General features: G+C 38.6%; 1 pseudogene; it reads right to left on the reverse strand.

The window, feature by feature from the left end:
• Positions 1-5,554: 5,554 nt before the first annotated feature.
• LOC116911613 lies at positions 5,555-7,544 on the reverse strand (annotated as a pseudogene).
• Positions 7,545-13,384: the final 5,840 nt, after the last annotated feature.

A 13,384-nucleotide genomic window follows, 5' to 3' on the forward strand; every position in this document is an offset into this window, starting at 1 on the left:
ACCTCACATGTAGGAGAGGATGATAGCATTGCCTGGCATCAATAGGAGGAGAAGCCCTTGGTTCTGTGAAGGCTCATATCCCCAGTGTATAGAAATTCCAGGGTGTTGAGCTGGGAGTGAGTGGTTGGGAGGGAGAGCACGTTCATAAAAGCAGGGGAGGGAGCAGGGGGGCGGGTGAGAGAGGGAAGGGAATATTTGAAATGTAAAAACATAAAATATCCAATAAAAACATATTTACAATAAAAAATCGTCAGTCTTGGAGTACTTGAGGATACGGTACATAGCCTATTCCCACTTCGTGTTACTCACTACTTCCTGAATAGATGAAATATTCCTACCATCTTTTTTTTCCTGCTCCCATGCCTTTTCAAAAAGGTTGAAGTATTTAACATTGAACTACTCTCTTCTCCTTAAATTAAAGTCTTATCAGGTGTTTCATAAATTAGACCATATAATGTATAATCTCAATTTCATGACAGTCTACAAAAGGCAAAATTACCATGTAGAAAGCAATTAGAGCCTCAAGGCCACACAATGAGAAAAGGTAGTTTATAAAAACAAAGTATCTCTTGATACTGCAAAAGATGACTACATGGCAATGTGATTATATAATTATAAATTTGTCAAAATAGTTAAAAAATAATAGATATAATATTTGCTTTAGTTGGTCACATTTGGATTTTAGATTGAGATAAAAATATAGACAAAATTTAACTTTAATGTTAATGTACATAGAGGACTAGAAAATGTGTTGATATGAATGAGTTTGGTTATAAGTAATATGTAATATTAAAAGTAAAGATCTTGGCATACAAGAATGTGTTTGTAAGTTTGAGTCCAAAGTACCTATATTAAAGCTCTATGTTGTAGTTCATTTCTCTAAACCCAGTGATCCAGTAAGGGCTGGGGCCAACAGAGACAGAGATCAATCTATAGATCTCACTAATCAGTCAGTTTAGTGAAAGATCTACTCTAAAAAAATTAATAGGGTGCCCATAGATGGTACAAAATCAGCCTTTTGCTGACACCCAGGCACTCATACTAAAGGAAAAACAAAATATATGGAAGCCTTTGCTGTAATTTATTAAAGCATTTTCTAAAGAAGCATTTAATAAGGATTATGATATACTATCTATTAATTGGTACTTTAACTGAGCAGTTAAATAAAGAAATAACAGTCAACATCATATTCTTTGCCAACAGAAAATAGGAACTCAGAAAAACAACATTGAGAAATGAGACAGATTCATGGAACAGTGAATTAGAATAGACATTTGAGCATGAATTTGCGTATGAATTTGCTTATGGTAGATACTGATAATTTAATCTAAAACATACCCAAATATGTGTAAATGTACAAGTCATTACAAATAAACATTTGGTCTTTCCCTATTAGCTGGGAGAACTTGTAATCAAATACAAAGTAGAAGTGACAATCACCAGCATATTGATATTGCTTTATCATAACAGTCTCCAGTAGAGGAGTTGATATGTTCTAAACAATATTGACCATTATAAAAGTTGAGGAGGGACCATGCACAGCATGAGCCAGAAGGAACATATTACTCTAAAAGATAAGAAAAAAAGTAAATCAACAAAAGACTTAACTGAAAGAACTTCAGTTGCATTATCATAAGCCGTTTATAACAGAAACAGTCTTTGATTCAAATTCAGTACAAAAACATTACTTCATGGTTATATGAATCAATTACTAAAATGTCATAAATAGATGCAATCAGGTAAATATTTATATTTTAGTACATATTGAATTAGTGTGAAAATTGCAAAGCTTCTGTAAGGCAAAGGACACTGTCAATAGGACAAAATGGCAACCAACAGACTGGGAAAAGATCTTTACAAATCTTACATCCCACAGAAGGCTAATATATTCAAAGAACTCAAGAAATTAGACGCCATAGAATCAAATAACTCTATTTAAAAACAGGGTACAGAGATAAACAAAGAATTCTTAACTGAGGGATATCAAATGGCCGAGAAACACCTAAAAAATGTTCAACATTTTTAGTCATCAGGGAAATGCAAATCAAAACAACAATGAGATTCCACCTCACACAAATCACAATGGCTAAGATCAAAAACACAGTTGACAACAGTTGCTGGCGAGGATGTGGAGAAAGAGGAACAATCCTCCATTGTTGGTAGGATTGCAAGCTGGTACAACCACACTGGAAATCAGTCTGGAGGTTCCTCTGAAAATTGGACATAGTCCTACCTGAGGACCCAGCTATACCATTCCTGGGCAAATGCCCAAAAGATGCTCTAAAATAAACAAGGACAAACACTCTACTAAATTCATAGCAGCCTTATTTATAATAGCCAGAAGCTGAGGGAAAAAAAAGAAAAACAGATATCCTTAAACAGAATAATAGGTACAGAAAATGTGATACAATTACACAATGGAGTACTACACTGCAATTTAAAACAATGACTTCATGAAATTCATAGGGAAATGGATTGAACTAGAAAATATTACGCTGAGTGAGGTAACCCAGTCATGAAAAAGCACACATGGTTCACACTCACTGGTAAGAGGATATTAGCCTAAAAGCTTGGAATATCCAAGGTACAAATCATAGACCCCATGAAGCTCAAGAAGAAGACAGACCAAAATGTGGATTCATCAGTCCATCTTAGAAAGGGGAACTAAATACTCACAGGAGGAAATATGGATACAAAATGTAGAGCAGAGACTGCAGGAGAGGCCATTCAGGGACTGCCCCACCTGGGGATCCATCCCACATACACCCATCAAACCCAGTCACTATTGGTGATGCCAAAAAGTGCTTGCTGACAGGAGCCTGATATGGATGTCTCCCGAGAGGCTCTACTAGAACCTGAAAAATACAGAGGTGGATGCTCACAACCAACCATTGGACTGAGAATGGGGATCCCAATGGACGAGTTAGAGAAAGGACTGAAGGAACTGAAGGGGTTTGCAACCCCATAGAAAGTACAACAATATCAAGCAACCAGACTCCCACAACACCCAGGGACTAAACTAACAACCAAAGAGTACACATGGGGGGAACCCTGGCTCCAGCCACATATGTAGCAGAGGATGACTTTGTCTGGAATGGATAGAAGGAGAAGCCCTTGGTACTGTGAACATTATATGGGAATGCCTGGGTGTTGAGGTTGGGGTGGGTGAGTGGGAGAAGGAGAATCCACATAGAAGCAGGGGGAGGAATGGAAATGGGGTAACTGGGAAAGGGAATAACATTTGAAATGTAAAACATAAAGTACCCAATGAAAAAATGAAAACATAAGAAGGAAGGGAAAGGAACACTGGGCTTGGCTTGAGCTTTTGAAACCTCAAAGCCCACCCCTCTTAACAAATTTCCTCCAACAAGGCCACATTTACTCCAACAAAGCTACATCTACAATTTTTCTCAAGTACTCCATGATGACTAAGCATGCAGATATATATACCTGCAGTAGCCATTTTTATTCAAACAGAATAATCTATTGAAGAATTTCAACACTGAAGGCTATCTTAATTAAATGTGCACACCTCATAGTAATTTCTTTCTTTCCAGAAGGAGGCTACAAGAGAGAACAGCAAATTAAGAATGTGTAAATCTGGAAGCATTATCTCAAAGGAAGTATCAATCCTGACTTCATGTTCAGAGCACGTAAGTTTTACAGGATGAGATGAAAATGGTACATTCATCATTTCTGTGATCTTTTATTTTTTTTTTAAAAAAAACACAATATAAATATAGGAGACTAATACTAGTTGAGTGGCATTGACAATTTTTCTCATGAACAGGCTTCAAATTTGAAAGTGTTATGGGAAAAACATGCCAGATGTCTCACACCTTAAATTACAACACTTTAGAGACAAAAGCAGGTGGAACTGGATGAGTTACAGTATAACCTGGTCTACTTATCAGGCTCTAGGTCAACAGGTATGCACAGTGAGAGTCAAAAGTAAAAGAAAACAACACAAAGAAAAAGCAACTTAGAAATTGTCACAAGAGAAACTTAAGAACACATGATAACTCAATGTTGTATGGAACACTGAAATGTCATCCTAAAACAAATAAAAATGTGTTATACTAAGACTAAATGAATGTGATTGAAACATGGAGTTTTATCTGTTTAATGAATACATCTTATTGGTGGATAAAATTCAGTGAGGCATAGGCAGTTTATTGTAGTCTTAATTTTTCTCTAAATTTTAAACCATTCTTTTAAAACTAGCATCATAGTTTTTGACAGCAACATAAATCCGGTCTTCGTAGGTCTAACCAATAGTAGTTGTGAAAATTTTGTCTACCTGTCTTTGATAAGCTGTTCATTGAGGGATAATCATCATGATTGCCTTAGACACTGGTCCCAGGAGTAACTGCCTTAAGAAACACAGAAAAAAAGGCGTTATTATGTTAAGGATTTGTATATCCAATAAGGAAATGATCTACATATTCTTTGACTAAAACTAAAGTTTGATGAAAAAGGAAGCCCGAAGTAGACAAATAAAGATATGAAAATTCTGAACATAAATTATAGTTCAATTGTCCATAATGTCAATCTATTACCTGTATAATTTATGTAATAATTAGAGTTTTAAATACTCTCTTTTTGACTATAAACTTTAAATGTTGTCAAATATTATGAATATGTACAACACATTACAGAAAGGCTATTAAGTCAATTCCTGCAGAGGACTGCAATAATGCAATATTAACTTGTAGAAACTTGAATTGGAGATGTGATATCACTATGCTGCAAACCAGCTTTAGCCATTGTCATTGCAATGAAGGCTTGTTATTTCATTTTCAGTTTTGTCATTAGAAGCTTTACAATCCAGATGAAACATTAGCATTTTCATGCTTTGTGGATAAAATTGTTGTTGAACTTGCTCTCAGACATGTGAACAATCATTTTTCAAGTGTTCTTTCTTCACTGTAATTAAAGATTGGCTACTTGACAGTAACCCTGCTCTCTTATGTAATAAACAGCACTGCTTTTATCCACTCTGCTATTGTTCAGGAAGCATTTCGTGACCAGTTTCCAATGTCTTAGCATTTTCCCACAAATTAGCTATGTCCTTGCATAAGTTCATCTCCTCTCATATCCCAAATTTAGGACTTCCAATGATTTCTGTACTTAGAATATTTTTTCTTATTCTATAATGCATTTCTGGAGATGCACACTAACCCCAGGAGCTTGTGTCTTGTTTCATCTGAAAGTAGCATTGATCGAGAAGAAAAGCTAATTTGGAAATAGGGCACTGGCTGCCAAATGATATGTATTTAGATTTTAGCTTTCTAACTTACTTCATGCCCTACCTTGATAATTATATCTTAATTATACTCTGCTATAAAATAGTAATTTCATGCAGAAATATTGATTTAACTTTCAAAGTCAGATTCTTTTTTTTTCTTTTTAATAAAAATGTTCATCTTGTATCAGACAGGCATGGGAGAAGGTCTGTGGCTTGGCCTCCCAACACTCACACACTTTAATGTCCAATTGTTCATGTTTTCTGTGAGCCTGGGAGTTCTACCCAGTTGGGGCTGCTGTGCTCTTGTTAGCCTAGAGCCTCAGGACACATTTTTTGCTCACATTCTTCCAGGGTCTTGAGCTCAGCCAATATCTCCTGGGGCAGATCCTGGTTGACTTGCTCTGTCAGGTGGCTTCTAATATCATGAACCTCCTGTTACCAGAAGTCTTTGAGGATGGAGAACAGCTGACTGGTGTCTATTGCTCTGAGGCCACTGAGATGCAGGGCTCCATCCTGTGGTGCTAGACCAATCGGAGTCTCTTGGGCACTGTCTTCTCCTTCTAATCTTCGGCATATCCAGTCTAGCACAGGAGCATTCTCCCAAAAATCTGGCCAAAGAAAGCAGCCTGCTTCATCTCTCCGGAACCAGTTGACATGGAAGATACGAGGCAATGGGCACTCTTTCGTCCCTCCATACTCAACCCATATTCCAGGTAGTGTCCAAAGTTATAGCCAAAAAGGGCCGTATGGCAAACGGTTCATGCGTAATGATCTTTCTTTTGTTTGCAGCAGCTACAGTGGACTTGGAGCTCCTGGAGCTACCTACAAACATCCCATGATTCCAGTTGAGGGCTTGATACATCAGTGTTGCCCCTTTAGGTCTGCGGCCTCCAAAGATGATGGCCTCCAAAGATGAGAACACCTCCTGGAGCTTCCCAAGCTGGATCCATGATGGGTCACTGGCAAGCCAGGACACAAAACCAAGAATTCGGAGGTGCACAGGGTTCTTTGTCCCTGTTTCCAGGGCTTCCGCAGCCAGGAGGTTATGGTGACACTAAGTGGAAGAAGCTGGTCAATGCCTTCCCAATACACACTGCCAAATCACTGGTCTCAGCTACATTGGTAAAGAGAGCGTTACTCTGGATTGTGGCCATGGCATTGGGATTGGTGGTAGCAGAGGTAACAGGGGCCATCCTGAAGAGAGCATGATTGGGGTTGATGACCCGGAGTTCACCTTCACTGTCAAAGCTCATCCAGGCAATGTCATCTCCTATACACTCCACTTTCCAGCCTGGCATTGCATCATGGACAGGCACTGCGGAAAGCAGCTGCCACATAGAGCTTTTTCTCTGTAGTGTTGGTGATGCCCAAAATCAGTTTGTGCTCTGCCAGCTAGCACTCATCCCTTGCCGGGCAAGAGGCAAAGTACATGGCAAGCATTTTTGCCCAGCAAAGAGTTACCACCATAGGCACTGCCTAAAGAGACGATCTATTGCTGGTCTGGCATGTGGCCAATCAGGTTGTTTTTTTTTTTTTCCGGATGGCCCCTGGCCCACAGGATCCCCATATCTATTCAGCGGCTGGTCCCCTGAATGTAGACACCTGGTGAAGACACCATCTCCCAGGGCCTGAAGTACACCAGTCCCCAGTAGGATCATAGTATGCATGCTTGCCCCTGCATGAGCCAAGAGTCAGTGAGCTGCACTCCAATGCAGGATGGTGGGGAGCAAGCCCACAAGACCCATGCTGAATGGAAGTGCATACATTGTGCAGCCCTGCATGCATCCTGGGTATCCCTGGTCCACAGCTCTCTGGAACACATCTGGGGACATCCGGTTGTCCAGTTGCCCACTGGCCCCACCAGGCAGAAGAGGCACTGTGTCCTGTTGCAAAAGAATAACAATCACCATCCTGCTTTCTACCTGTGTCACATCCTTAGGGTCTGTGTGGGCCAGCGAGCAGTACTTATACTTGGGGAACCTCTGGAAAAGACCCTGCTCTTCCAGCAGGCCCAATGTGGCAGTGTTCTTAACCTCAGTCCCCTCACAAATGTGGATGCCCTCTGGTTGGCACAGATGATCACTGTGCTCTCAAAGTCTCTAACTCCAACCGGCAGCTGGCTCAGATCTCCACTAAGCACTCACAGGGTTTGGATGCTACAGCACTGTGACCAGCACCAGGACCTCAGTCTATTCCAGCTATACCGCAGGCCGAGGAGGAACATAGCAGCCATGGCACCTGGACTGACACTGTGGGATGGCCACAGGAACCAGTGCAGTCAGGGAGACAAGGAAGGCAGGGAAGGAAGGAGGGTGGCAAGGCTGGAGGGAGTTGAGGTTCCCATGACAGAGTCTTATGAAATATATCTCATTGAGCAAGTCTTTCCAATTCTCATTTAAATGTGGAAAGGTATTTAATGGTAAAGAGGCAATACGTTACATGTGGGAATTTAAATCAATTTCCCAACTAGGACAAATCTGAATGAAAGAGATTATGGGTTCTTAATGTCTTTTAAAACCGTTTCATTAAAAAGCAATGCATGACAAAGGTAGAAAGGCCTCTTAAAACACGTGTGTGTCAATCCACACAAGTCTGCAAAGTGTATTCAAACGTCAACAACATACCCATTACAGATACACCAAATTCACCATACTAAAAAACATATTTGAATCATTATTGCATAACTAGTTCACCTTGTCCTTCTCCCTCAATATGATTTTCTCCCAGCTTTCCTATGAATTCTAAAAAGAATTGCCCTTTGATGCCCCTTCCTTATTTCCCAGTGCCCATATATCATCAAGTTCCTATGATCTAATGCTTCAGCATGTTGTATATGTATTTCTTTCCTGTCTAGTAAAAGTTCCACAGTGGATTCTGTCACACGTTTACATTAATAACATTTTACAATGTGCCATCCTCAGTCATGTCTTCCAAACAATACCTTCACAGAACAGCAAAGAGATTTTGTGTTTTAATGCAACATAGTTCTGTCACATTAACTTTTTCCTGTTTCTTGAAAGACAGAAAAAAATCTCTCTACTCGACAAGTTCCACTTTTTGGAAAGCTGAAATCTGATCTTGTTAATGCAGTTTGCAAGGTTTCAGTCAATCTGAATTGGCAAGCTTTATTCGTAGCATTTCTTAAACTTTTCAAAGAACAATAATGTTTCTATCTTTAAGACATCAAGTTTGTTCTTGTTTTATGTAGAGGACAACTCTCTTCATTCTTCCCTGACTTAAGAGCTCCTCTTCTAAATTGCACACTAAAAGGGGAAATGTTCCCACTTGGGAGGGAAAAAACTGTGTTCTGCCTCCTCTATCTTGGGCCTGTTATTTCTCAGCCCATATAGCCCGTATAACCTCTGTTCTTATTTATATAAAATGAAAAATAGTGTCTTCATAGCATGTCTGGATGGAACACAGATTTAAAATATTACTGAAGCAAATTTAATAATTATTCTGATCGAAGAAAAGATTTAAAGAAGAAAGATACCCCAATATATACCACAGGAACTTAAAAGGCAAGCTGCTCATTTAGTAAGTAGATGTTGAATTTAAAGGCATAAAAATAAACTGTGGTAGTATATATTCTACATATTTCTTTGAATATCATAAAAATGTTCTGGCTAATGAAATAATCAATTGTGTTACAATAATGAGTACAGTCTATCTCTAGGTGAAGATATGTTATTGTTTCTTCCCAACGAACAAATTCAGTTGGACAGGTCAAACACCCTTGGCCATAGGACTCATGAAGGCTCGTTTTAAGCTATATTAAAGATATAGAAGAATAGTTAGCCCTTTAATGAGATAATATATTTTTCCTTTCCATAACGCCTCCACCTCAATGAAATCAATCCCTCTTACGTGACACAGGGTTATCTTGGGTTTGCCCTCATATCTGAAGACTGACTCCTTTTTCTTTTGGATGCTAGTCAGAACCTGCTTTCTCTGATACTTTGGGCTTCCTAACTCTTTCTCTAAAACTATCTGGGAAGCATGGGCTGTGTGCTGTCTTTTGACTCAACTCTATGGGTACGTCATTCAAATAGCATTTTCTTATCTGGTTTCTTCTTCATTCCTTTCCTCCAAGTAGTTGTAAGGATTTATGCCTTGCCTAATGTCTTAGGGTTACTATTGCTGTGATGAAGCATCATGACCAAAAGCAACTCAGAGAGCAAAGGGCTTTTCTGACTCACTATTTCATATAACTTTATCATCAGAAGAGATGAGGGCAGGGACTCAAGCAGATCTATAGCCTGGTGGCAAGAGGCCATGCAGATGCCATGAAGAGATTGTACTTATTCCTTTGCTCTCCATGGCTTGCTTAGCCTGCTTTATTATGGACTTCCAGGGAAGTCAGGGATGGTGCCACCAAAAACTGTCCTGGTCCTCCCCCTTAAATCACTAATTTAAAAATGTCCTACATGTTGTGCCAAATTGATCTAATGGAGTCATGTTCTCAATTGAGGCTCTCCCCTCTCTGATGGCTCTCTAGTTTATTGCACGTTGACATGAAATTATCCAACACATCCCTGAAGCTTTTTCTTTTCAACTCTAAAAACTCAAGCAGCTTTCTTATGACTCTCTCTCTCTCTCTCTCTCTCTCTCTCTCTCTCTCTCTCTCTCTCTCTCTGTCTCTGTCTCTACACACACACACACACACACACACACACACACACCATTCCGTAAACTGTTTTAGTTATGTACAATATCCCTTTTCCAACTTTTTCCAGATCTATGCTCACTTTTGGTTTCCTGTCCCACTTTCTGTCTTTCTCTTCCCAAGAAGGCCAGTTTCTACTCTCAAAATAACCCTAAAATATATGGTCTTCACTAGAGAAAGATCTACTCCTCAGAGGCTAGACTAGTAGCTTAGAGAAAACACACAGTTCCTTTGCGAACATCCAGGAATTGCCAATATCTCCCAGGGAAGGAGTAAAATTTCTCTAATTCCTTCTTCCATATTGGAATGTGGCCAATTTAAGACTTGCAAAGGATTTATGAACAATGTAGAGATGCTATGAGTTCATATTTATGCTTTATTGTATCCAGAAGATTCTCTGTTTCTTTGTAGTCATGCATCATCTCTGGCACATGGAATCTTTCATTCTTTATGTTCTTCTGTAGTGATACTTGATACTTTGGAGGAGGAGGTATGGTATGATATAGGTATTCCATTTATGGCTGAATATTCTATAGATTCTTCTTGATGAACCTAAGCCTATTATAGATCTTTGTGATAATTATCATATAATGCAAACAGAGTTTAGTTTGATACAGGTTGAGAGGTAATATAATCAATGTAGATCCTGATAGGTCAATAGGAATTGGCTTACATGTATATTTAGCATAATAACAATAGTAACTTTTCCCTAGGGTCTATGACCTGAGGATAGAAAGAAAATCTAATCAAAAAGTCCTTGGTTACTTGTGATACTTCCTTGCAACTATGGCATCAATGGGCATGTCTTTACCAGGTCAATTGTTATTATATTTCCCAGTGTTCACATTTGGGTTAGATTGATTATTTTCTCCACTGATCACATCTCCCACAACTATAAAAGGTTGCAAGTAGAGAAACAGTTTTGGAATAGTATCAGCTTGAGTTGTTCATGTTTTGTTACTCAAATGTGTAGTTGTTTAGATATAGAGTCTTACAGTTACACTTTAGAAACTAAACAATAGCATTGTCAATGGCCTGTAATATTTTGATGTCTTTGGGACCTCAATAAACAATATTCTAAAAGAAGTAAACCATTCTTGGCACCCATTCTTGGTCTTATTTGTTACCCCATGCTCTCTAGTAGGGTCACTGTTACAAATTTTGATAAAATTTTACCTTCTTCTATCTTGTAGATTCTCGTATGATTATTGCTTGGCAAACCTAGATTTATATTCATTATTGATCTTGTTATTTCATTAGAAAAATAAATGACTTTTCATCACTATTTCACGAGAATATTAGAATTCCATGACACATTATTTCATTTTATAAAAGTATTTGTTATCTTTGTATAATACACCTATATTATACATGTGTATATGCATGGTTATTAATGTATTTGTGCATTTTTATGTAATATAATACAAATATTATGTCTCTTCTATTCATATTTAAATAGTTAATTCAAAATCTAATAAACAAAACATAATGATAAAAAGTGCAGCACAATTTTTTAAATGTTTATTTTGCACAGTAGTTTAGTTAGACAACCTAAGTATACAAGTGTGTATTTAATATTTTTCATAAATATCCACCTATATAAGGGAAAATAATTGAACTTAATGTTCTTTTGGTCTTACATTTTTTCTTACTGTGAATATGTTGGAAATGAAGGTAGTTAATTTTTCCATGGGCTAGTGCAAATTAAAGAATGAAGCTTTTTTTAGAAAAGGTTAGAATCTAATATGATCTGTTCTCAAATTCTGACCTTTTTGAGTAGAGGTTCCCATTATTCTAAATCAGCAGGGAGAGTGCTAATTACTCATTTAGAGATGCTAAGGTAGCTCTGGGAGGTAGATGAAAAGAGGGAAAACCTTAACTAGAAAACATGTCCCCCACAGCGACTGCTTGTTAGCAGCTCTTCCCTTTGAAGACTTCAGATAGGTAGTTTTGAAGTCAGGAAAAATGCCCTATTATATTTTAAGTGGAAACAATAATTATTGGAATTTTTATGCTAAGAATTAGTTCATCAAGGATTGCTATAAAACTGCAAAGTTATTGATAATGCAGTGTGCAATGACTTGTAAAGGTTCCTACTAGAAAAGCAAAAAACACCATTAGAGTAGTTGAAGAGAACACATAAGATAAAATTCAAACTGATAATCAAGGGTGCATTTACTAAGCCTGTGCTGAGAAAGAACTGAGACATGGTAATAAAATGGACCATTGGTTGTCCCCAGAATAGACGACTCGCTGCAAGATCATCAATTCAGGAAACCAAGAAATATTGTCAAGGTTCTAGTGGCTTCTTCCTACTTAGTGAAGACTTGTGAAGAACAAATTTTTATTGGATACTTTTTTACTTACAAATGTTATCCCTTTTCCAGGTTTCCCCTCTGGAAACCCCCTCTCCTATGCTCCCACTCCCCCTGCTTCTGTGAGGGTGCTCCCCCAACCATGCACTCCCTTCCACCTCCCTGCTCTGGCATTCCCCTACACTGGTACATCAAGCCTTCCCAGGACCAAGGGTTTCTCCTTCCATTAGTGCCCAAAAAGGTCATTATCTGCTACATATGCAGCTGGAGACATTGGTTGTGCCATGTGTACTCTTTGGGTGGTGGTTTAGTCCCTGGGAGCTCTGGTTGGTTAGTATTGTTCTTAAGGGGTCACAAGCACCTTCAGCTCATTCAATCCTTTCTCTAATTCCTCCATTGGGAACACCATGCTTAGTCCAGTGGTTGGCTGCAAGCATCTGCCTCTGTATTTGTCAGACTCTGGAGATAGCTATATCAGGCTCCTATCAGCAAGCATTTCTTAGCATCAGCAATAGTGTCTAAGTTTGGTGTCTGTATATGGGATGGATCCCCAGGTGGGGCAGTCTCTGGATGGCCTTTCCTTCAGTCTCTGCTCCACCTTTTGTCTCTGAATTTCCTCCTTTGAGTATTTTGTTCCTCCTTCTAAGAAGGACTAAGTCTAGACTTCAGTCTAAGAAGGACTGAAGCATCCACATTTTGGTCTTCCTTCTTCTTGAGCTTCATATGATCTATGAATTTTGTCTTAGGTATTGCACGCTTTTGGGCTAATATCCATTTATCAGTGAGTGCATACCATGTGTGTTCTTTTGTGACTGGGTTACCTCACTCAGGATAATATTTTCTAGTTCCATACATTTGCATATGAATTTCATGAAGTCATTGTTTTTAATAGCAGAGTAATATTCCATTGTGTAAATGTGCCAAACTTCTGTATCCATTCCTCCCTTGAGGGACATCTGGGTCCTTTGTTATATGCTGGAGCATCTTTTGGGTCTATGTCTATGAGTGGTATAGCTGGGTCTTCAGGTAGTACTATGTTCAGTTTTCTGAGGAACCACCAGATTGATTTCCAGTGTGTTTGTACAAGCTTACAATCCCACCAAAAACAGAGGAATGTTCCTCTTTCTACAATCCTCCCATTATAGATCTTGTATG

Source organism: Rattus rattus, chromosome 10 (assembly GCF_011064425.1).
Source record: "Rattus rattus isolate New Zealand chromosome 10, Rrattus_CSIRO_v1, whole genome shotgun sequence".
Lineage (NCBI taxonomy): Eukaryota > Metazoa > Chordata > Mammalia > Rodentia > Muridae > Rattus > Rattus rattus.